This window comes from Dermacentor albipictus, chromosome 5 (genome assembly GCF_038994185.2).
Source record: "Dermacentor albipictus isolate Rhodes 1998 colony chromosome 5, USDA_Dalb.pri_finalv2, whole genome shotgun sequence".
In the NCBI taxonomy this organism is placed as follows: Eukaryota; Metazoa; Arthropoda; class Arachnida; order Ixodida; family Ixodidae; genus Dermacentor; species Dermacentor albipictus.
In genome coordinates, this window is record NC_091825.1 from 100,256,188 (window position 1) to 100,279,682 (window position 23,495).

The following is a 23,495-nucleotide window of genomic DNA, read 5'->3' on the forward strand; positions in this document are numbered from 1 at the left end:
GACGCGGTGCATATTTTCGAAAGTTTTACGTCATTCACTGATTTCAAACTGGCGCGTATTTCAAACTTTTTTCCAAGTAGGTATGCCTTGAAACCACACCGGCTTCCCGTATGTAAATGACATGATACGCACTGAAGCAGTTAGTTAAAATATTTTTATTTTTTGCTTCTTAGTTGTTGAAATACGCATCTCAATACCTTGCCCAAGTAAAGTGACCGCCGTTCAGTTCTCATATAAGAGGAATGCAATTGCTCTATATTTAACAGGAGATATTTAAAAAATATATGTATGTATAAAACAAAACACCCTAAAATATATGGATGTTCTCGCTCTACCGATAAGGATCAGTTTTGTGCATTCTGGAATGGCTGTTTCCGGCGTAAGGTGAGCGGTAAATATCGATTGCTTAATCTTCAATTTCCAGACTTATGTGCCAATATTAAAAAATATGCTTTTCATCATTTCACATCAGCTAGAATATTTATGTCCATACGAATAGCTGTGTGCGCGCATTCGTGCGTGCGTGCATGTGTGCGTGTTTGTGTAAACGCGTCTGCGAGCACACACATACATTGCACAGCTGATAACAGCAGCAGTCAGCATACAGATAATTAAATCAAAAGACACTGTAGTGGATACAGTGACACGTTATTTTTCTTTCAAAGTGTGCACTACCACGCCGGAAGGTTGCGTGATCGAACGCCGATTGCCTAAAGGAAATCAGACCCACCGCAAACATGTTCTTACCTGCAGGGCTCAAGCAATAACTACATTCAGAGACATTAACGCTCTTCCTTTTACATAAACTTTTCAGTTACGCTTTTGCGAGACGATGGTAATGTTTAAATTGTCCGCCTCGTGCAGCCTTGGTGACCGAAAGGCAATCAAGAAAGCGTGCCGCTTCCTCGATCGTTGTCGCACACACTTCTTGTTCTATTTGAAATAAAATGACGGGCGCAGCATTGAGTAGTCAATATGTTGGGCCCGCACATTGGTCCTTCAAGACGAGATGCACGTTTGAATGCGGTGAGAGGCCGTTCGCTATGCGTGCGGTCTTCTCGTGGCTAACTATGTGCGCCTATGCAATGTGAACGTGGTATATGTAGCGCCAGGACCTGATCACGGTTACGCTCTTTGGGTGGTTCTGATGAGTATCACAGAGGTGTGTTTGCGAAAAAACAAGTTATTCAGGCGAGAACCTTAACGTATAGTCATAGATTACTAGATCAGAAATCCACCATCGCGAATTCGGGGTAAAATTCACTGTCGTTCCCCTTACATTTACCACAACGCTAGATAAACTGGAAACCCGATGCACTTCATTGCGTACTATGGAAATGAATGCGTGATGATGGTTACGCTCTTTGGGTGCTTCTGATGAGTATCACAGAGGTGTGTTTGCGAAAAAACAAGTTATTCAGGCGAGAACCTTTACGTATAGTCATCGATTACTAGATCAGAAATCCACCGTCGCGAATTCGGGGTAAATTTAAATTAACTATCGTTCCTCTTACATTTACCACAACACTAGATAAACTGGAACCCCGACGCACTTCATTGCGTACTATGGAAATGAATGCTATCTCAACACTTGGGTCATCTTCAGAATTCGTAGCAGGAACATCCGCGTTGAAAACTCCCCGGCTACAAATCGTGAATTGAAATATGTGCCCTAAAGTAACCAGTTAGAAACGTATTTGTGAAAGTTTGTTAATTAGGCGATTAGGCGTTTCGAATACGCCTGGCAGTAATGTTCTCGTCTTGGAGTAATCCGGCTCATGTCTTCACTTTTTAGTGTCATGTCCTTGAGTAAATTAAATCCACATACTTTTTTTAGAACTGCAGCCGCGCAATCAAAAGTCATGAGACGTTTCTTTCACAGCGCACTCCTTTTATCTCAAATCATCCCAGGCTATCAATAGGTGCAAAACATTAATGCTCACAATTAAAAAGTGCTGTGACTTCTCTATCGCCACCATCTTTTTAAGGGCATCGCAGTAGCATCTGTGCTATGCCATCAAGGCCATACATGGCGTGTTAAAGGCTTTAAGGGTGCCAGAAATTTTGGCGCACCCACCTAGGTGCCGCACCCGCGTATATTTAGAATACTGATTGAGGTGTTCAAACGTGACGCTGAATTTTGCTAATGCAGTCATTGCCTCTCCTTTCGGGCGAAACTGGCAATTTTTGCATTATGCTGAAGTCATACGGCTCCTATAGCTGCACTCAGATATCGATTATAATTTGTGGTATCTTTAAATCGATAGGATGCATTATTTCTTGACAAATCACTCATGACAGCTCTCCCATTAAATAAATGAAATTTCCTTGACTGCTCTTCAGCAGATATCGCTTTTAGTTCTTGTTCCAAGCAACCATCTCAAAAAAGTAAAACGAGCATGCAGTGACTTCTCGAAGGGCTCTCTGTATAAAATTTGCCGGAATTTCAAAGCTGCTGCAAAAGGACAGCCAGCCCTCGGGCAACGTTGTGCTCTTTATTAAAAGGAAAGAAAACTACCTAGCAGCAATGAAGTAAAAGCGGAAAGAATCGCCGCTCTTAAATCTACACGTGAGAGCTTTGTTTTCGCAGACTGCGCGGACATGATCCCGCAGACTTTTGACGCATTGGATATCTGGATATTCCTTCAGGAAAACCCTCGCAAGGGTCGGCCATAAGAAAGCGTACGCCTTACTACACTTTTTATTCCTCGTCTCCGATCCCCCGCATATCGGTTTCCAATGCGGCCTCACTCTCTTCTCAGTGGTGTGGAGCAGTTCGTATGCGCAATCCCAACTGCTTGCCGGAGGCGGCGTGGGCTACGCAATCGACCGTTCCGCTAAACGCCGGTGCGCACTGCTCCCTTTCGGTCGAGAAGAAGTTTGCTGAGAGTTTCGCCTAAAAATAATATAGCAGGTAAAGGAAGCGAACACTTTCATGAGTGAAAGAAAGATAGGATTTGCAGTAAAAGTAAGGAATAAAGTATAAGAGTAAAATATGGGCTCAAATTCGTAAGCAGCCTATTTGAGCCATTCGTCTTGTAGTCTGGCTGCTTTTGTTTCACCTCATAACTTTCTCGGGGCATTTGAGCGAGTTGAAGAATATTTTCATTCTGTGGACAACAAATATGTAGAATTGTAGGAGAGCTGATAACCGGGCCACTTAGCTACTTGGCCAGCTGTGTGTTTTTGCGCTTCCAAACAGCCATCAAAGATATAGAAGTTCAAGGGAAAAAAATTAAGGGGTTTTATGTGCCAAAAGCACTTTCTCATCATTAAGCACGCCGTAGTGGAGGACTCCAGAAATTTCGACCACCTGGGGTTCTTTAACGTGCACCTGTAGAAGTTCAAGGGGAAATTTTGCTATTGACAGCAAGAAATAGAAATTGAGCATTTTTCTTTTATTGTAGTTTTTTGCACATTCCACCGTATGAAGTCAAAATGACATGGAATAAATAATATTAAATCATTTAATCATGGATAATCATCTTACACATTATCTGCGACAACCTTGAGTGGTATCAAGACAAGGAGGGGTCAGGAAGTGAACAATCTGAATCATCTCAAGGCAGTGCTCGATCACTATAAGTGGCAGTGTACAATATGGCTTACTTAGTGCATAGTTGTTAATGTATGTTACCCAAAAGGTAACTCATAAAAAAAAGAAATGCACAAAAAAAGAAAAAAAACCATTTGAGAACAAGCCCATTCATTTGAGCCAACTTTGTTTAAAACTTGTCCGTGGTTTCTCCTTATGATTTCCCCAGCTTTCCTCCTCGACTATAGAAATATTTTGCTCCTTGAGTCGCCGAAGGTATCCAACCTAAACGAATATTTGGGTGCTTGTAAAGAAGGAAGCAAAAGAACCCACTTAAAATAAATGTACGCTTCGTCATAGCACTAAATATTTTTCGTGGTATGTCTGATCCTCAGACCTTTTGACAACACTCCTTGACGCGGGAACAGGAATATACTGAAGTGGTTAGAGCCCCGGAGGATCACACGCTGTATTATTGAAAACGGATGTGATTGGCAGCTGAGCAAATGGAACGGGCACATACATGCCGCCGTGGTGGAAGTGATTAAACCGATAAATAATTTTCGTATGTAACTTTGTATGTTTCGCACGAGACTTTCACTTTTTAAATGCAATTTATTTTCTCTCATCGTCCCGTTTATCACTCTTCCTGTATTCCCTTTACCATTAAGCAACTCTCGTGTACAACAGTACGAATTACATTTGCAGTTTATTTTCAGCGTGATGTGTATATGAAACAACACTTCTGACAGTTTTATCCGTCTCAACGCTAAAGTTCAGACTACTATGAGTTAAGTTTTTAATTACAGAACGCATGACCTTTAGTTTATTTTCAACAAGCTACGAAACAGTTTTTCCTGTTGTCTTTTTCACTGTAACGAGACATGTGTCCGCCACTGTGCCACTGCATAATACAAGAAAAACTAACGAACATGTAAGGTTATGCTCATGACAGATTATATTGATTTTAGTATGCATTTATACTGTTATTCACTGTTATCGCGAACAAGCTAGAGTAGAAACGGGGGCGTCAGTAACAGAATTCTCCAATATTTCACATGCTACAATGTTTGACAGTGTTCAATGTCACTTGGTTCACATTGCTGGCCACTTTGTATAGTGGCGACAGATGCACGAGAGCCATTCAAGCAACTTTCGTGCTCAGCCACTAGGATGATGATGATGAAAAACTTTATTTATCCTTCATTAAAGGGAAGGGGACAACGGAATAGAAGGTGGGGGAGAGAGAGAGAAAGAAACTTTATTCTGGTTCCTTCACGGATTTAGCGTCTCGAGGTCTCGGTCGTCTTGGGCGCCGGCGACTTGGAGCCTCTTCCAGCAAGGCTGGGGGAAGAACTACTTGGAGAAGGCCTCCCTTATCCTCTCAGCCCACTCCAGGATGGCCTCGTGAAGGTCGGGCCTCGAGCTGCGCAAGGCAGCCTCCCACTGCTCCTCACTAGTTATTAATTGCTTGAGCAAAGGGGAAGGTGGTGCTAGGGCAAGTCTAGGGCCCATCATGTGGCACCCCCACATGATGTGTTAACTGCATAAGTCCCCTTTGGGAGAGACGCAGAATTGGCAAGAGGGAGAAAGGTAAATGGAGGGATGAATGCGGTGGAGGAGGTAAGGGGAGGGAAAGATGCGACTTTGCAGCTGTCGCCAAAGAACTTCACACCTGCGCGGGGATTTGCCCATCAGTGGTGGAAAGGTTAAACGGCCTAATCGGTAATGTGTGCATATGTCTTGGTAGGTAATAAGCCGATCACGCGCTGTAAACGTTGCCTCCTCCGTGACGAGGTCCGACACATGTGATGCCTGAGCCCGGACTGTAAATCCTCGGGCACTGGCATGAGCCGCCTCGTTTCCGACAAGGCCCGCATAAGCGGCAGTCCAGATTAATGCCACAGTTTGATGAAAAGGATGATCCAAGAGGAGGGAAAGAACTGGCTTAGAAACCCTGCCCGCTCCGAAGTTTTGTATGGCTGCTTTGGAGTCGCTAACGATAATTGATGAATACGCACAACGCTAAGTGTCAATAGTAGGAATACAAGGCAGTTTTTCCTAGTGGCTCACAATGCCAAAGCCACTATGAAAAACTGCCCTGTATGCCGACTATTGACACTTACCGTTGTGCCTAATAAATGTAAGTGGATATGTCGTGTTTATAGCTAGTATTCGTGGTGGTGGAAATGTTACCGCCACACAAGATACACTGTCGAGGAACGTAGTCAATTTATTAAAATTTGTTGTTAACACGTCAGTCTGATGATTAATATCGAAAAATTCATGATCCTTTTGTGAAAGGCCAGTTCTATAAAATCATGATAACTAAGTGACTCTATGTAGAAGGCAAGTACGTAGTAATAAACGCCGAGAAAAATTTAAAGGCACATTTAAAATGATTAGCACTAAAGAGGAGATCGGTGTTCAATCCGCCTCGGGATAGAAAATCTTGTAGGTAGAGAAAGTGGGCAGATATACTTTAACACCACATTTTGTCCTTAAAAAAAACGGCTTCTGTGCCTAGTACATATTTGCTTGAATAAATGTTTGCTTAAGAGCATGCACACAAAAGTAAAGTGACAGTGCCGGAGTACTGGCTGTGCCAGTGTGTCGTGAATGTTTCTTCTTTTTTTTCTGTGTTTTCTAAGTTAGTGTTAAATATGTATATCATTGGCGGTAGTTGTGAGTTGTAGCAATAGACGGGTTTAGCCTGGCTATCAAGGACGGCAATTACAGTACATCACTGCTTTCGACAACTCGTTCATACCATTTCGTTTGCCACATGAATGTCTTTTTCTGAAATTTATTCACTATATGAAAGGCCTCACACAAATGTTACACTGAAAGTTTTACGGAATCTTTCCACAAAGCTGTTTCCGATTTTACATAAGTACAAATAAATGGATAAATGCCGAAACAAGAGTTGCCTAACTTTTTGGATGATAAATTTTTTCTTACACCAAAGGACTGTCACAAATCAGTCATTCTCATGCTTAACCGAATGTCGCTTTCAACATCTTTTTGCTTCCCTCCGGTGGAGGATCTTAAGTATTTTTCTTTGGGGTTCTCTTCACACTACTTTTTTTATTTAACTTTAAGTAATGCGTCTTCGTTCCAAATCACTCAACGTTATTTGCTGGTTACAGACCACATTTGCCAAAAGGACACTAAATGACAATATTAAGCCGAGCTCTACCTAATAATTAGGCTTCTGTAATAACAAATTTGTCTTTCGTAGCAAGCACAGATCTTTAGAAAGCGAGAAAATGGCGAAAATGCGAAATGGGCATGTAGCCACCTATCTTATACTGTGGTACCTTCCACGTGACATCAGTACTGGCTCAACAACAGAAAGTGGCAAAGGCGGGAGGTCACATGGGATTACTTCAACTCGTCCGCTTGGGAACGAATGGTTCATATTGAGCAGCAGCAGTGTCATCTTTGCTGGTAATCTTAGTCGTTTGAAAGTGATATATAGGTTACAGAAAACACTGACAGACTTCTAGACGAATATTTTATCGATCTACAGTCGAATTCCTTTATAACGAAATGTTTGCGGCTACCGAACTTAATCGTTATACAGGTCGTTTCATTGTAAAGGGCGCGCAGCACACAACTAGAAGTAGAACTGGGACAAAATTATTTCTTCGTTATACAGGTCATTTTGGTTAGAGGTGTTCGTTGTAGAGGCTTTCGACTGTAACCCTGCGTGATAATTTTTATGTGTCCCTGCAAAGTTCACCGCTATAAACGTGTGTTCGTTGTTTGGGTTAAGCCTGACGGTGGCTGTACATTCGCAAATTGATGTCGCATTGAAGTATGCGATATTTTAGGCATCTTATCCAGCCAGTAATCGCATATGCTTCTAACAACGCGAGAACATGGAAGACTAACAGCTCGAATTCAATTCCTGAATATACAAAAAGGTCGATCACTTAACTCAGTGTGTTACCACAATTAGTACAAGAATGAGCTTTCTGCAAGAAAAATGGATTCGGCAACCGTGCATCGCTCGATGACCGGAAGAAAAATTTAGTAGTGTTAGCTAAGCAGAAAATTGCGGCTTTCTATTGGGCACAACATCCTCAATTAGATTATGCTTTCACATCAAGCGAGCTTTAAGGCGCAATTGCATCATGTCGCCAAACGTCTGCTGCTGGGCCGGATGGCAGTACGTACAATATGCTAAGAAACCTCGGGCCGATAGGTACAGATGCTCTCTTAGACATCTATAATAATCTATGGATAAAAGAAACTGTACTTGACTCTTCGAAAGTGGCTCGAATCCTCCAAATTTTAAAACCGGGTAAGACGCCCTTGTGCCTTGAATTCTACCACCCAGTTAGTTTGACAAGTTGTTTAAGCAAAGTAATGGAGAAAATGATTGACACGCGACTTCAATGGCGGTTTAATCAAATGGATATGTTTTCCAACTACTTAGCAGGTTTAAAAAACAGAGATACACAATGTATGCAATGTTGGATATAGTAACCTTTGTGGAGCACGAACGTACACGTGGAAATTTGACGATAGCAGTATCCGTAGGCATCAAGAGGGCATTTGACACTGTTAGTCAAATTCATGTTCTGCTAAGTATGTTGGAACTTGGAATGCATCGCAGGTCCTTGCCATCGATTTCTGAGTTTCATCAGGTCGCAAAATATTTGTTCAGGCGGGTGAAGGAACGAGCGCTGAACATGTTGTCAAACAGGGAGTACCGCAGGGAAGCGTACTCAGCCCCTTTCTTTCAACTACGTCACGGCTGATTTAACAAGAAGACTACCATCACAGTTAAAGTTTCCCTGTACGCGGATGATGTGTGCATTTGGACATCTGGGATTAATGTTCAATTCCTTCAAATGGCCTTGCAAGACGGCATAAATCCATTAACCAATTTTTGAGAGAGAAGTAATGGTTCTATCACACGCAAAGACAGCTGTATTGCCTTTTATTCGGAGGCAGTTAAAAAATTTTCCTCTTAATCTGGAAGGATGCCCTCTAACTATTGTCACATAGCATCAATTGTTTGGCACAATACTTCGCAGGCAGCTATCCTGGAAAGAACTCGAAATATGAAAGAACTCGAAAACGAGATCAATGCGATAGTGACTTCACAGGCTTGCAGGCACATCATGGGGCGGATCAGTATCGTCCATGCTTACTGTTTACAAAGCATTAATACGACAAAAATTGCGTACTCCACGCTCATCTTACACGGACTTTCCCACACGTCAGAAGAGCGACTTCAAAGGCTTTTAGCTAGAGGACTGCGCGTATGTCTAGGAGTTTCACGAGCGACTTCTAGCTGTCTTGTAATGGCTGAGGCTCGTCAACCACCGTTTCCAGTTACGAGAACTACAGATACATGCCGAATATATTTCCGTCTCCAATCACAGCACAAAAGCTGTGATTGACCATTGGCTCTAGACATAATGATACGACATAGAAGCTATGTTCACAAAGATATTCGAGAAAACTTCATATATTGCCTAGAAATGAATTTTGGAACTCAGATGTCGAATATCCTCCATGGCTGCTTACACTTCCAAAAATCGAATTGTTAGTAGACGAGATATTCACAAAAAGACACATGTTCATTCAAGCTGCTCAACAACTAGCACTTTGCCAAATATATATGCAGTATTCAGCATACATACACGTCTAAACAGTTGGCTCCAATTCAACTTCAGCATTCATTATACCACACCTCAACAAACAAGAAACATTTAAGTTACCTCGTGCGACTTCATCCACAACGGCTGAACTGTTCGCAATCCTATGGACGACAAAATTTATATTGTCAGTAAGAGATGAGCAAAAAGGGGTAATTTTCAGTGATTCGAAGGCGGCTCTAACATCACTCGGCAGCACAAAAGAAAATACAATCAGTGATAGTATAATACACGAAACACTTAAAGACCTCGCGAAGGCTAGCCAAGCAAAGCATGAAATAGCATTAAAGTGGATACCAGGACATTGTAACATTCCTGGCAACTCAGCAGCCGATGAGGCAACATGACAAGCACACCTCAAAGATAATGTGGTTCCGCTCCCAATATTAAAGAATAAATTACGCTGTATTATAGGGATAACATCTTTTAAAATGTGTAGAAATACGTGTTTCGTCAGAATGCTAAGAGCTCAGATTTGTATCATATTGATCCCTTTATTGAATTGAAATTTTCCTTGTCATTAGACAGAAATTGGGAAACCTTTATTCATCGAGAAAGCCTAGGCACTCTACACAAAACATTTCTTACACAGAATTGGCCGTGCGGAAACCACCCCAATTATGTATGTGGATTTGTAGCCGAAGATATTGATCACCTGCTCGTAGATTGTCCACATCAGGACACACCAAGACGCCGACTTAGGTCAACCCTAGTTACATTAAACCGCAGACCTTTCAATTTAAAGAAAGTTTTGTGTCTTTGGCCAGCAACGTCCTCGTAGAAGAGCGCTTTAAAACCACCAAAGACTTTTCTTGAAGACAGCTGCGTTGTTGGCTGTTATTACCAATTTTATTATTCCTTTCATTTCAGTGTCGCTGTGTATATGTATGTGTTTGCGGATAATGTTATGTTGACTGTTCTGCTGTGACTATATGTGATAATGCATTTAAACGATGTATGCGCTACCCGCTGATTGCAGACTGCATTATTAGGCGAAAGTGCCTTTTGTATTTTGAGACTTTCTTTCACAGAACTGTAGATTCATTTAACATGTATATTGCACGTACCATGTGTTTCTTATGTCACAGTGTTATTGTGAAAACGCTGTTTGACAAGTCCTGGTGCTTCTATGAAAATTTTATGTGATATGTATTCCTGCACGCTGTCTGTTGTAAGCTAGACCCTTTCAAGACGCGAGGAGTAGCCGGCGCCTTAAATTGTGCGTATACATCTCCTTATATCATGTGAGAAAAAGAAAAATTCGTTTCTCGGAAGTGCGTACCTTGCGAGAAAAAGTGCGTTCCGGATTTCTTTTGATATATTAATCTCAATTTTAATTTTCAATTTTGGCTCTAGACGCCTTACTGCCCGAGATGAAAGCGCTGTAATTTATCGCTTTCGCTGCGAACACATTATCTTCTTTAAGGAAGAAAAGCAAGACCAGGAAGACCATAACCGTAATCATTACAGGGCTTTCTCTCGAGGAAGATAGGCAATAAAAGCGGTATAGCAAAACCTCGTCTAGACAGGCCGGAAATATTGCAGCCACGTGTCCGTCCTTGTGTTTCTTTTCTACATCGCGCTTATATTCAGAAAGTGAGCACACGCACATACATAGACCCGCTGAGTATGCGTGCTCCTGTGGAAGCTTGAGTTTCACCCCTCGGTTTAGAACGCACGATTTCTTTTCGCGAAATGAAATTGGCGGCTAAACCTGCAAAAGTTTGCAGTGTATGTTTGGACTGCTGTCCTAAAACTCTGTATTTGAAGTCATAGCGCAGCATTCACACGGATAAGAAACACGACAGGATGTGCGCTGTCAACCGATTTTATTTGAGGAAAACATGGCACTTATAGCGACAAAACGAGTAGAAATTATTGCACTCGCAATCCAACATTGTCCTTATCTGCGCTCACTTTTGTGCTCAGAGTAATCGATGGGCCGATATATATATATATATATATATATATATATATATATATATATATATATATATATATATATTGTACTGTAAAATAGGGAGCAGTGGAGAGACAACGACGACGAGAAAGAACAACCTTGTTTCGGGGCTCGGTCGGCTACACTACCTCTCGCTGCCCCAACGTTCTAGTCGCGAACGCTTACTGCTCAAAGTGCTTCGCGACATTTGGTGGAAGGTGCTGGACTTATTGCCAACCTGGAACGTTATATATATATATATATATATATATATATATATATATATATATATATATATATATATATATATATATATATATATATATATATATATATATATAGTCAGGTCACCAAGAAAAAGCTTGATGAACGTACGCAACTTCCCGGGGACACATAGACCTCTTATATCGAGGCCGTCCTCACTTTTGTCGCCGTGTTGACGCCACCATGACGGAATCGGATCGTGTTCGTCATATCGTAACGGGCATTGCCCACGTCGCGTTCAACGCACTGGCGGTCAAGAATCCAAATACAGTTAAGGATGTGATCTCGACTTGCCAACACCTGGACGCACTGCAGGCCATCCGTTTACAATCTGTCGCCGGTGATGCGGCTCCTCCCTCGGATACGGACCTGCGTATGCTGATTCGGACTCTCATACGCGAAGAGCTCTAAGGAGGCCTGCTCAGTCCTCCCGTTCTCCAGCCTCAACCTTTGGTTGCTGGCCTGCTCAACATAATCAAAAGGGAGCTGTCCTCCATGACCTGCATGCGCTGCGAGCTGTGCCCCTCCTTCGCCGTTGAGCTTATATGTCAGGTTGCGGCTTGCGAGACACTTGCGAGACAGATTTTAAGCCTCGACGGCTTATTTAGCAGGTCGGGCGGTTAAAAGCGATGACGCTGCCCATGATTATGACTATATACAGATGAAGATGATGAAGGGATAATATAGTGCTCACAATTATATATATTTAATCTACAAACAAACATGATATGATAGACAGATCAAAATACACAAGAAATATTAGTACATATCAAACAAATATTGAATAAAGTTGTAAATATAGGACACGATACAAATTAAAAAAAGACGTTGAAGAATATGTATTATTTCGAAGAAATTCCCTCTGCAAGCACAGCTTTTGTTACAGCTAAATAATATTCAAAAGATGCGCCGTACCGAACGTTCCACACTGAATTTCCATACATGTTGCCGCACCGGAAAAAGTTTCGACTTAGCTTCTTCTTCACCCTGAATCTTTGACATAGCTGCACAACCAGACTTACATACTAATGTGCCTTGGGAAGTAATGGTTGTAGCATGGCTTCTGAATATGTAAGGCGATAAATTCGATGGTTACAGCGCCTCGAATCCTCTGTGTGACAACCCTTGCGAGTCGAAATTCTTGGAGACAGATGGGACGGCGCACAGCGTTCGCTCAATCCACTGCCATCAAGACAAGCGAAAAAAAAGTGTCGCGCCTTCCACGCTGCTGCCGCTTCTGCACATCTCAGTCTCCTGATAGGCGCCCATTAAGGCGCCGTAGCCGCTGTATTATCGCCTGCTGTTAATATTTGATGGAGATCTTCTGGGCCTGTGTTTTTCAATCAGTTATCGTGTGTGATGATGTAGGCCATCTATACGACCAAACCACTATACAAGGTTTTAAAAGGCAGTTAATCAAGTTCCCGTGCAAGAGTGCGCCGCCCCTAACTGTCGGAGACGCAAACCAACCGGACGTTTCCTCACAGTAAAAAGCTGTGAAGACTAGGTCAAATAAAGAACATTTTTCAATGTAAGGAGTATTATTACGATTCACGGTCGTAATCACTGCGATTTAACCTCTGTTGCCAACATGGATAGCAAGGATATGGTTCTCTTTGCTGTATTCCTATAAACTATATTAACATACCAACATTGGCTTCATCATTCTTTAAAGATTTCTATTTTCAAGAGCGTAGCTTCCGCCCCTCCAAGCAGTGAAGAAAAGTGAGACTGGGCAGGTGCGTTATCTGTTTCTGAAGCGAACATTCTCGTTATAATGAACGCTTCGAGAAGAGCTGTTGAAATGGTTGTTGGGGAACTAAGTGGGAAACTGGAACTCATTGCGCTAATAAGAACAGTAAATACACTGAAACGAAATCAGAAATGAAAGCCCGTTTGCAGCTTTCTTCCTTTTGAAGAACTGCCTCATATTTATGATACCATTAGAAAAATAACGATGTGAGAGACTAGCCTGTTTTAATCTTTGTGTTCTATGAATTAGAAAGGCAGCATGTAATGATATTCAGCACAAGAACACCATTTACCTAAAGCAAACCAATGACAGCGCAGGAGAACAATTTTCTACAGAAACAGTTACTTGCGGACCATTCTTTCTTTTCAAGTTTATTTTTTTCTTTCTTTCTTCTAGGAAGCCTTGAAAAAATAATTTCATTTTATTCTTGAAGGCCGTACCTGCAGGAATATATGAAGGTTTCCGTATTACGACAGAGAATGCCGTATACAGCTAGACGCCACCAACGGCTGCGCAAGTGCCGTGAAAAATGCCAAGTAACCTGAATATAAATGAGGAAATCGCAGAGGTTCTGTGTCGTATCGGACAATAATGTGCACAAATACAGAAGGAAACCTCAAGAGCGTCCCATCTCAGCATTGACTTGGTTCGCAGACCTAAGTCTAGTGCTCTTTACGAATGTGGAGCAATGTACGCCTAAATTCGTAAAGATCGATACACCGACTGTTGTTTACCAATGTAAATACGATACGTTCCATTGACATTCTTCCGTTCGCGAATTCCTTAGAGCTCATGCTGGGAGGTTTTGGGTTGTGCGCATCCTTCTTATGTCAAGATATAAAAACCCGGAGTGTCGAAAAAGTAAGGAGGCTTGTTGGTGTGCACTAGCAATACTTGTTCGACAATGTGTACGCTAGTCACCTCCCAAAAGAATCTGTAATATAGCACAAGGCCTCTCGTGCATGTCCACGGGTACTCTCAACATTATTATATAACACCCCCTAGTTATGCTATCGCGGCCACATTCTGTTATTCTGTGAATTACGCGCAAGGCTGTGCAGATATCTTTCGTTTCTTGACGGAAGCATTAGATATGCCTTAATTGTTTTTTTCATTCATAACAGATATATAACAGCGTACTAGTTCTCGTGTAAAGCCCGTGTTTTGTGCCATTCCATGGCATCCTAAGCTCCTGAAGTTACCTCATACGTTATCGAGCGCACGCAGCGCCAAAACCTGTCTACCCGTGTCTCCTACGCACTAGCGTCTTTTCTCCGCGGCAAATAGTGATGACGGAATCCACGTGATGATGACTAAATACAATGTTAATATAAAAGCAGAGGAGTACAAAGATGGTATTATACCTGCGCATTCCTATTTTAACTTAAGGGACCTTTAAAAGCAGCAATAAATCATAGCGCCTCTATCGGGATTGGTGCTGCAATGAATGTACGAGATTGTAAGAAGGCTGGAGAAGCACGTAGAAGTGAAATGTAGTTCAGCCGAGGAACGCACGGACGCTGGTGAAAGATGCACCACTGATGACAATGGTGTGGACAACACCAACACAGAGAGTTATATATTGGACATGAAATTCAAACTCATTGTTGCGATACCTGCATATTAGAGGGCTGCAACCTCTACGACATTTATTGAATACCTCTACTGCATATGGTTTGCCCCAAAGCTCCGATTCCCTCGTCCGACTCACCAAGCTATTTGTGCACATGTAAAACAATGCCCTTCCAATCTGTGAAGAAGGATGACCAGAAAATATATGTAATGTGGGCCCCTTAATGGCGAACTGTACCTCCGCCGCGGGTCGGCCGGCATTGCACTATCTTCGGGATCGGCACACGTATGGGAAGTGCTTAGCGCCTCCTTCACCTGGGCCGCAGTTCTTCCCGACATTGCACTATCTCCGAGATTTACTTCCAACACGCGAACACGATAGTGGGGAAAGTAGCCCTTAACAGCTTCGCTGTAAATAATTTCAGTGATATTTCACTGGTGCCTATCATATAGATATGCTTCGTCATTTTGCGTTCAAACATGAATGAAAACAGCTATGCTTAAATAAAACACCACTGTGCCATTACAGCAGCCTCAGGCGTCACAGCTGTTTGCTGCCATGTAGACGTACATGCTTTGGAGGTATGCCCAAAAGTTCATCTGCAGATATTGTGAGCTCCAATGAATAATTATTCATGTCGCTTCTATTGCTTGCAGACACACATGCCGTGTACGTGTCACACTGGCATTTAAAAGAAAAAGCATTCGGTAATGTTGAAAAAACAGCGAGGGTTGCAATGTGGGCTTGTTGGTAATGCATCCTCAAGGGGAGTACGGTAGCGCTATTAAAAGACGGGATAAAAGAAGACACATAGGGAGACACAAAGCGCTGTGTGTGTCCCTATGTGTCTTCTTTTGTCCCGTCTTTTAATCGCGCTACCGTACTACCCTTAAACAGCGAGGTCTTTATTTCGAGTCTTGCGAAGGCATCATATAAATATACGCAGTATTCTACTCATAAATGAACATTTCTGAAATGTAGAGCAGTAACTAGCTTTACTTTGCCACTTTTTCGTTCGCCGGATACTCTATTTTGTCAATCAAGTACAGAAACCTAAAATGAAGCGGAAAAAAAACAAGTTACAAAAATGTAGCAATAGGGTTCAGAGAAACGCACACAAAACGTTTATTACATAACGGCTATGAGGCGTTCTTGTTTATTTCGCAATAAATAGGATTTACAGAGTCCACTGATACAACATTCAACAATGATCTCCGCATTATTCAACTTTCTGTATATTCTCGCACTATTCCTTCCATAGTATGTCTGGCTTGGGCTCTTAACACTTTAGCACATTTTAAGAATTTCTTAAGAAGCAAGGTGACACTAAGAGAATTCCACAATTTTTTAACAAAGCAGGCACTCTACGAAAGAAACAAAAAAAGGAACAGTATGACAGGCCTCGTTAGGGCCCTTCGTTACGTTACCGTACTCAGCGCTTAATGAGAATGGTGGGCTTAATCACCTCGTAAATGCTAAATGCGGTGCCAGTAAACCCCTGTGCTTTGTCTTTCGCGCCCTCATTTTGTCGTCAAAATTAATTAGGCTCGAAAAACAATTAGGGCCGACTCAAATCACGTTCGCAACAGCGGAAGCAGTAGTTGGAATGAGGAAGATTCTTTTGTCACCGCCACTCATTCTTTTTTACTCATCGTACTGAAAAGCAAGCATCCCCATTGCTCTGGCAGGCCTGCGCTTCCGTTAGAATTGTCAAAAATCACTGCACGAATGAGAGCTCATCTTGCACGCATTGAACAAATGCATGCGCGGAGCTAAAATAGAGCGAGCGCGAATGGAACGCCAGTGCCCCCCTCGCGCCGACGGAAGGCACTGACACTTTAGCAGGGAAGAAGTTTCGGCGTGCTGGCGGGATACATGCAGACTGGGATACATAGCGCAAAAAATGACACAGGGAGAAGCAGGAACACAGCACTAGCGCTTGTCCTGTGTTCCTGCTTGTCCCTGTGTCATGTTTTGCGCTATGTATCACAGTCTGTATGCACTGACACTCGCAGACAGATTGTTTGGCTGCTGAGGCACATCGCGGTTGACAACGAATCCTCCAACTTTGTGCTAATTACTGGAGTGCGCTTCTTGCTTCAAAGGCCACACGCTCCTCTGCTCGCGTTTAAATGGATTCGTGTTAGGTACATCTGGATCAGGGGACCATAATCGCGAAATAGCGATTACGTTAGAATTGTTCGTAAGAACACGTGCTAACCAATCCTCAAAATAGACATATTATTGAAGGAGGTGGCCGGTCATTGGCAACTAACACTTACGAACAAAAAGGTTTAGGACTTCGGCCTTGGTTTTATGGGGTGTCAAAGTTGTTGCGGTCAAGTCTGCTGTTATATCGTTGCATGAAAAATTCATCACCGACTTCCTAGACACTGCGTGGAACTGGTAAACAAAGTTTTTTGGGGCTCAGTTCAAGGATTTGCTTGAGTGGAACGCAAGTCACGATCTCCACAGATGTGGACGCTCTTAGAGAGAACAAGCTAAAGAAGTCAAAACGTCATGTGCATCTTTACATTAAACATTTATGGGGGGCTCCGACACGATGGAGAAGCTCCGAGATGCGCAAATACTGTGATGTGATTACCAGCGTTCTTCTGCATTCCTGTAGTTTTCTTGGTCAGAATGATGCGCCGACTTGATGCCCTTCGGCAGCTCCCGACTAACTCAGCTATAAATGACGCTGTCCCTATTCGTTTTTGGCGCATGTTTCACTCTGTTAGATAGTTCTCGTTAGTTTGTTCTTTTCTGCGCGTTAACGTCTATTGCATAGTTTATGGTTTTTCTACGAGCAACTCGGCCCCGACAGTCATGACTTGATGATCAAGGAACACTTTACGCCGAAGAAGCGCCTCCTTGAATATTACATACCGCCTACCAGATGCAACGGTGAAGCATTCCCCAACACCGAGGCTTACGAGCGATCCGGCAAAACCTTGACGAATACACTTCCTACACGCTATAGTGACTAACAGTCACAATTCGTTTCATCTGTTTAGATTTCACAGGGAGGAATAAAAGGAAAAGGATATGCACTGGCGGAATATTGCGAACGTATGTCACCACCTTGCACGCATTTACAGGATACGTATCTTGATCTGCTTCGGGCAGCATTGTGTCACATCACTCTTGTGGTTTAAAGACCAACTGCTAGCGAATTTTCGACCGCATGTAGACAGCCTATAGTTTCAGATAGTACAGATATACCACATCAGCCACCTTGTACAATATTATGTTTAAAATACGAGCGGATAAAATAAAAACAATCGCAATAACATAAACATTTTTATCGTGACACTTAAGAAAGCGCCTTCCTTAAAGCTAGGAGAAGGGACGCATAACCCAGAACATTTATAATATGCGTGGCTCCTCGTCATGATCCCGAAGCTGGTAAGTGAACTTGTTTTATCAGGTGACATAAAGCCTGAAGCTACGGCACGATTCAAAGCATTAACGTCTGCCCACACAATATTTCGTCGCACATGAGGGAAATCGACATAAGGATTGACTATACATATATATATATATATATATATATATATATATATATATATATATATATATATATATATATATATATATATATATATATATATATATATGTATATATACATATATATATATATATATATATATATATATATATATATATATATATATATATATGTGGGGGGGGGTGTTTGTGTGTGTGTGTGTTCCTTAACAATCGTTGCTAATCCCCGAAGTTGAACCCCCAAAGGGATTTCGAGCGGAGGGCTACTCCGTATTACTTTCCAGCATCTGTCGCGATTTACCGCGCACGTAAATCTAAGTAGACGCGTATTCTTGCGTTTTCCCTCATCGTACTGCGCTCACTTCGGCAGGGAATAGACCTCGCGACCCTCGTGCTCCGCAGCAGAAGGCCATAACCACTGAGCTACAACGGCGGATGAATGCCGCATATAGCGGGGTTACAGTAACGTTTTTGCCTGAGTTTATGATTCTCCAAACCAAGTGTTGGTGAATATTCAAAGTTTCGAATAGAAATTCAATATTACGCGCCAACTATTCATATTTGTAAACGAGAGTGAACCATTCGGTATTCCTCAATATCGAAATTGGCCGAGTATTTCGCAACAACCGACTGTTGAACACGGGTTACTGTCATGTGTATGCTAAACAACATATTTATAATTGTAAAAATTGAAACAACGACAGCAATTTTTAAGCAATTCCGAAGCACAGTGGGTAATGCAAGCTTTCTTTTTCGTTTCGTGGCAGTAGTCTACATATTAATCTGTGAATTTTCCTTGTCCTCGGTAATGTACTATTTCTCGTAGCGGAGCGATGCAGCTGTCGTGTGTTTTATGCTACAGCGAACGTTGTTTTCTATGAAATAGACCCTTTTACATGTGTCTACGTCACAGAATTTTTTGAGCAGCATTTCCTTATTCTACAACTTCTGATCTTTTCTGAACGACCATTTAACCTAGTTATACGACAGACAATAATTGTTGGAAAGCTTGCTTGTAATCGGGCTGTGAAGTCATTTTGCAGCTATTGGTATAGTCGTTTTATCGAAAATTAGTCGTCTTTTATTTAAAAGAGACCCTAATTGCCCATGATAGTTGGCTGCCTCTTATTCAATAGCCTGTACAGGCTGGGCACCCAATTACACCGACATAATGATTCCTGCAATAAATATAAGCATCAGCGTTCGACTATTCGATATTCAATATATGATGCTTACTATTAGCTTTCGATTCGTATTCGAAAAATTTTGTATCGACCCACCTCTATTCTAAACATTTAGTTATTATCTTTGTTTTAGTCGTAACGCTATACCAGGCCGTACAGCCCTCGCCGCAGTATTGACCGCGGAAATTCTGGGACAGCACCGCAACAAGCCGAAAGCCACACGAAATGGGAGCAGCCCACACAGATGAAACAACTTTTCCACCATACACCCCTTCGCCCTTCTACATCTCCCACAACATTGGGCCATAACCTAATCTTGCACCTCCATAGCACATCTAACGCTGTTAACTAAAGTATGCTGGGCGCTGCGACTGGCTCTGCTTTTACTCCTTCAGAGCTCGCTTGGTTGGGGTTCGTTGCTGCAATTGCTGCATTCGCGCGCCCCTCTGCCTGCCAACGTGGCATTCTACTAAGCCTGTGAGTAGGCACCACTAAAAGGAAAGCGCAATCATCGAAGTGGTGCCAGGAGGCCCTACCGTAGCAAATATATATATATATATATATATATATATATATATATATATATATATATATATATATATATATATATATATATATATATATATATATATATATATATATATATATATATATATATATATATATAGAAAGAGCTAAGCGCAAAATTGTCTGACAGCCTGCTTAAACGAAATCCCAGGGCAAATTAGGTTTTGTCACTATATGGGGTTAATATAAGTACACTTGGCGCAGTTTTATTTGCTTAAATGCTCTTCCGCGCAGAAGAGTATGTCGCCATAACCTCGCAGTGGCGAGAAGACTTTCGCTAGCGGAGGAGCAAGATACGAAAGCTCCTCGCAAGGAACGGGGAAAGGTGTTTCGTCGGACGTCTAGACAACGCTCACGTCTTGTGCAACAAAATGGGCAAAAAAATCGCTAAGGAGAGCTTTTATTGGGAAGAGGATGGTTTTAGATTTTGCGCCGTTGCCTTGGCGCTGCTGCCAATAACACGACACCAACCTCCATAGAATCGTCATCATGGAGTAGGAAAATTCAAAGAAAGGAACGGAAAGGAACGGAACCTGTGGAACGGAAAGAAACAGTTTGACAATTGCTTAGTTTACTTCAACAAGCCATGCGCGTTATGGGCGTTATTTGCCATGCCGTGCGCCAAGCCATGCGCGTTATGCGCGTTATTTGCTGCTCATGCGTTCTTTACAGCTCATGTCATCTATTTAATGAATCCCTTCGTTTTGCACAAGTACGTTTGCACATCTTCGTATAAGTGTGCATGTGTGTGTGGCCGTGGCTATAGTTGACACTGATCTTATGGTTCTGTTAAAGAATTATTCCAGCACGAACTTTTTTCCTCAGCTGATCAGCCGGTCAAACTAGAGGTATATAGGCATCCAGGGAATTCACGTGATTTGCTTAATGCTTAAACACGTCATGCTTCGACAAAAGATTTGGTGCCTGAATTTACCGCCGACATATAGCGGCACCTAAATTATATATCTGTATTCCAGCAGGTTTGATATCATTGTTGGAGAAAAACAAAGTGTCTTTTCACTCTCTTTCACCAGCCAGAGCGCTATACGGCCATCACTGGTCTTAGCACGATCTACTAATGTGGTTGACAGTTAAAGTGCAAACATTGCTATGACACCCCAACAGAAAAGACCGATCGATGACACATTCTTTCGTAATCACCTAACATTGGCCTGACGCCTTCACTTTACAATGTTTTTGCCGTCGATGACTGGGTGAGTCCTGTTCTTGAACTGCTCTAGCGAATTCATGTCCAGCAGGCAATCAGCCGCAGGGTGCGAAGTCTCACTGTGGCCCCGTCACCTGTCTACATCTTAATATACGGACACCGAGGGAATCCGCGATCGATCAGAAAGCACGCTACTGCTCCGAACAGGAAGGCTCGTGGCTATGACTTCTACTTCGGCCACCCTTTCACAACGTTCAGTTCCATGCACAATGGTCTCCTACACGCCCTCTCGGTGTGAATGACGCTTCCAGTTTTCGCAAGAGCCCCAGGGCTTCGCCGTCGTTTCCACGGTAACAACGACGATCACTGACCAGAGTGCTCTCCTTCTCTGGAAGGAGCCACATTGGCCATCGTGCCGTGTTTGCAGATGAGGTCCTCTTCGTTCCGTTTCGTTGCCTGAGGCATCGTCGCGTGTTGCTATTGCCACGTCATTGCGTGTGGCTATTGCCGCATCATCGCGTGCTGCCCGTGACTCACACATGATGGCAGAATCTCTCCGCTGCCTCTTCTCAGTAGCAATTCTGTTTTAATCAGGCCGGACAGAAGAACGGCAGAAGTGTGCTGGAGTATCGAGTCGTAATAAGTATGTAGAAGCAGAAGAAAAAAGATTAGCGACACAGCCTGGCAGCCAAAAACTCGTTTACGTCCTTTGACAGGCATGGTTTTGTGCTGAGTGCACTTGACAGCTCCGCTAAGATCACGGAACCTGCTACACCGGTCGTATGTACACAGTCCTCTCTTGTGCGCTGAACCTTGAGCATATAATTTTATATGTGCCTGTGCGTACTGTGAACTTCGCCTCTTTTTATGTTTCAGGCTTCTTACGTCCTTCTGCGACGCCCAGTAGCCAACACGGCTATTAGTTAACTTCGGTGCAGTTTCCTGGCCACTTCACCCCCTCCCACCCCCTCGGACCCTGTCTTTCTCTGTTTATGCAAACTTTCTGGTAACTGTGTTTAGTGCTGAGTTACACAATGGCGTTACTTCGGCGATCATTTTACTTATATGCAGAGAACCTCTCTGTAGCCTCTTAGTTATCACGGGGACAAATTCTGAAAGCTTTTTGTTTGTAAGAGCTGTTTTTCGTTAGTTGGCCACCTTCGCAAAAAACCTAACGTCACGATTGGCTGACATCTCGCTCCTTTTACAACAATTCTGGCGCAATCATTTTGTGTGTGTGCGTGTGTGCGTGCATGCGCGCGCGCGCGCGTGTGTGTGTGTGTGTGTGTGTGTGTGTGTGTGTGTTTTTGTGTGTGTGTGAATACGAGCGCTAGTGTGAATATATTGCAGCCCACACCGTGATGAAACTTTGATGAAACACTTTGGAAGTTAATTTTGATTTTGTAGAACTTTGCGTGCTCAAGAAGAACATCAATATAGGACAATAGGATGCAGTTATTGTATTCAATCGATTCTATTCATTTCGTATGACTGACCGGTTCCGATCGGTCCTGGTGATAACGTAATTAGAACGTCGTTCATCTAGGCCACTGACGAAGCAGGAAAAGCAAAATGATTGAATTAGAAAAATTACGGTATTGTTGCCATAGTTAATCAATAGGCCCTAGAAGAAAAAGGCAGTGTCATTTTCTCGGGAGATGATTTGCAAGGTAATGACTGCGCAGCTTTGACGCGCTTTGAAGCAGAATGCGTGTCACGTGTGAGGGGTTCCGCCTCAGCGCCACCCCGCAATTTCTGGAATAGCCTTATACTAGTGCACGTCATTTGACCTTTCTTGTCGTTACCAAGCCTAACAGGAACCTGACAGATTGGCGCTATCGGGCCTTATTCTCCTTGCATGTAAGAACGCTTTGGTTGTTGAAGCCTGACCATCTAGATGCGACAAATAAAATTTCAACCCTCTCATCGTTTCCCTTTCTTTATTTTTTCTGGTGTGATAATGCTTCACTGCACCGTTAAGACGCCTGTCGCTTCACTAACACACTGCACAGCATGACCGCTAAGTCTGACAAAATGAACACAAACACTCCCAGAGCGGTCATTAAGAACCGACCACACAGACGCCGCATTTGCTGCGTTGGTTCACTCTTTGGGGTGTTCAGCAGCGGCTGCGTACTAGGTCGCGGATTCGACTACCCGTCCTGGCGGCCGCATTCCGATAAGAGCGGAATGAAAACTCTCGCATGCCAAGCTTTGGTTGCCCAGTACAGAACCCCCAGTCGGCGAAAACGAAACCGGAGGCACCGCCCCAACAGTATCTCTCAACACCTAGAGCATTTCTTTGAAACGTTACCGCAGAATTCCC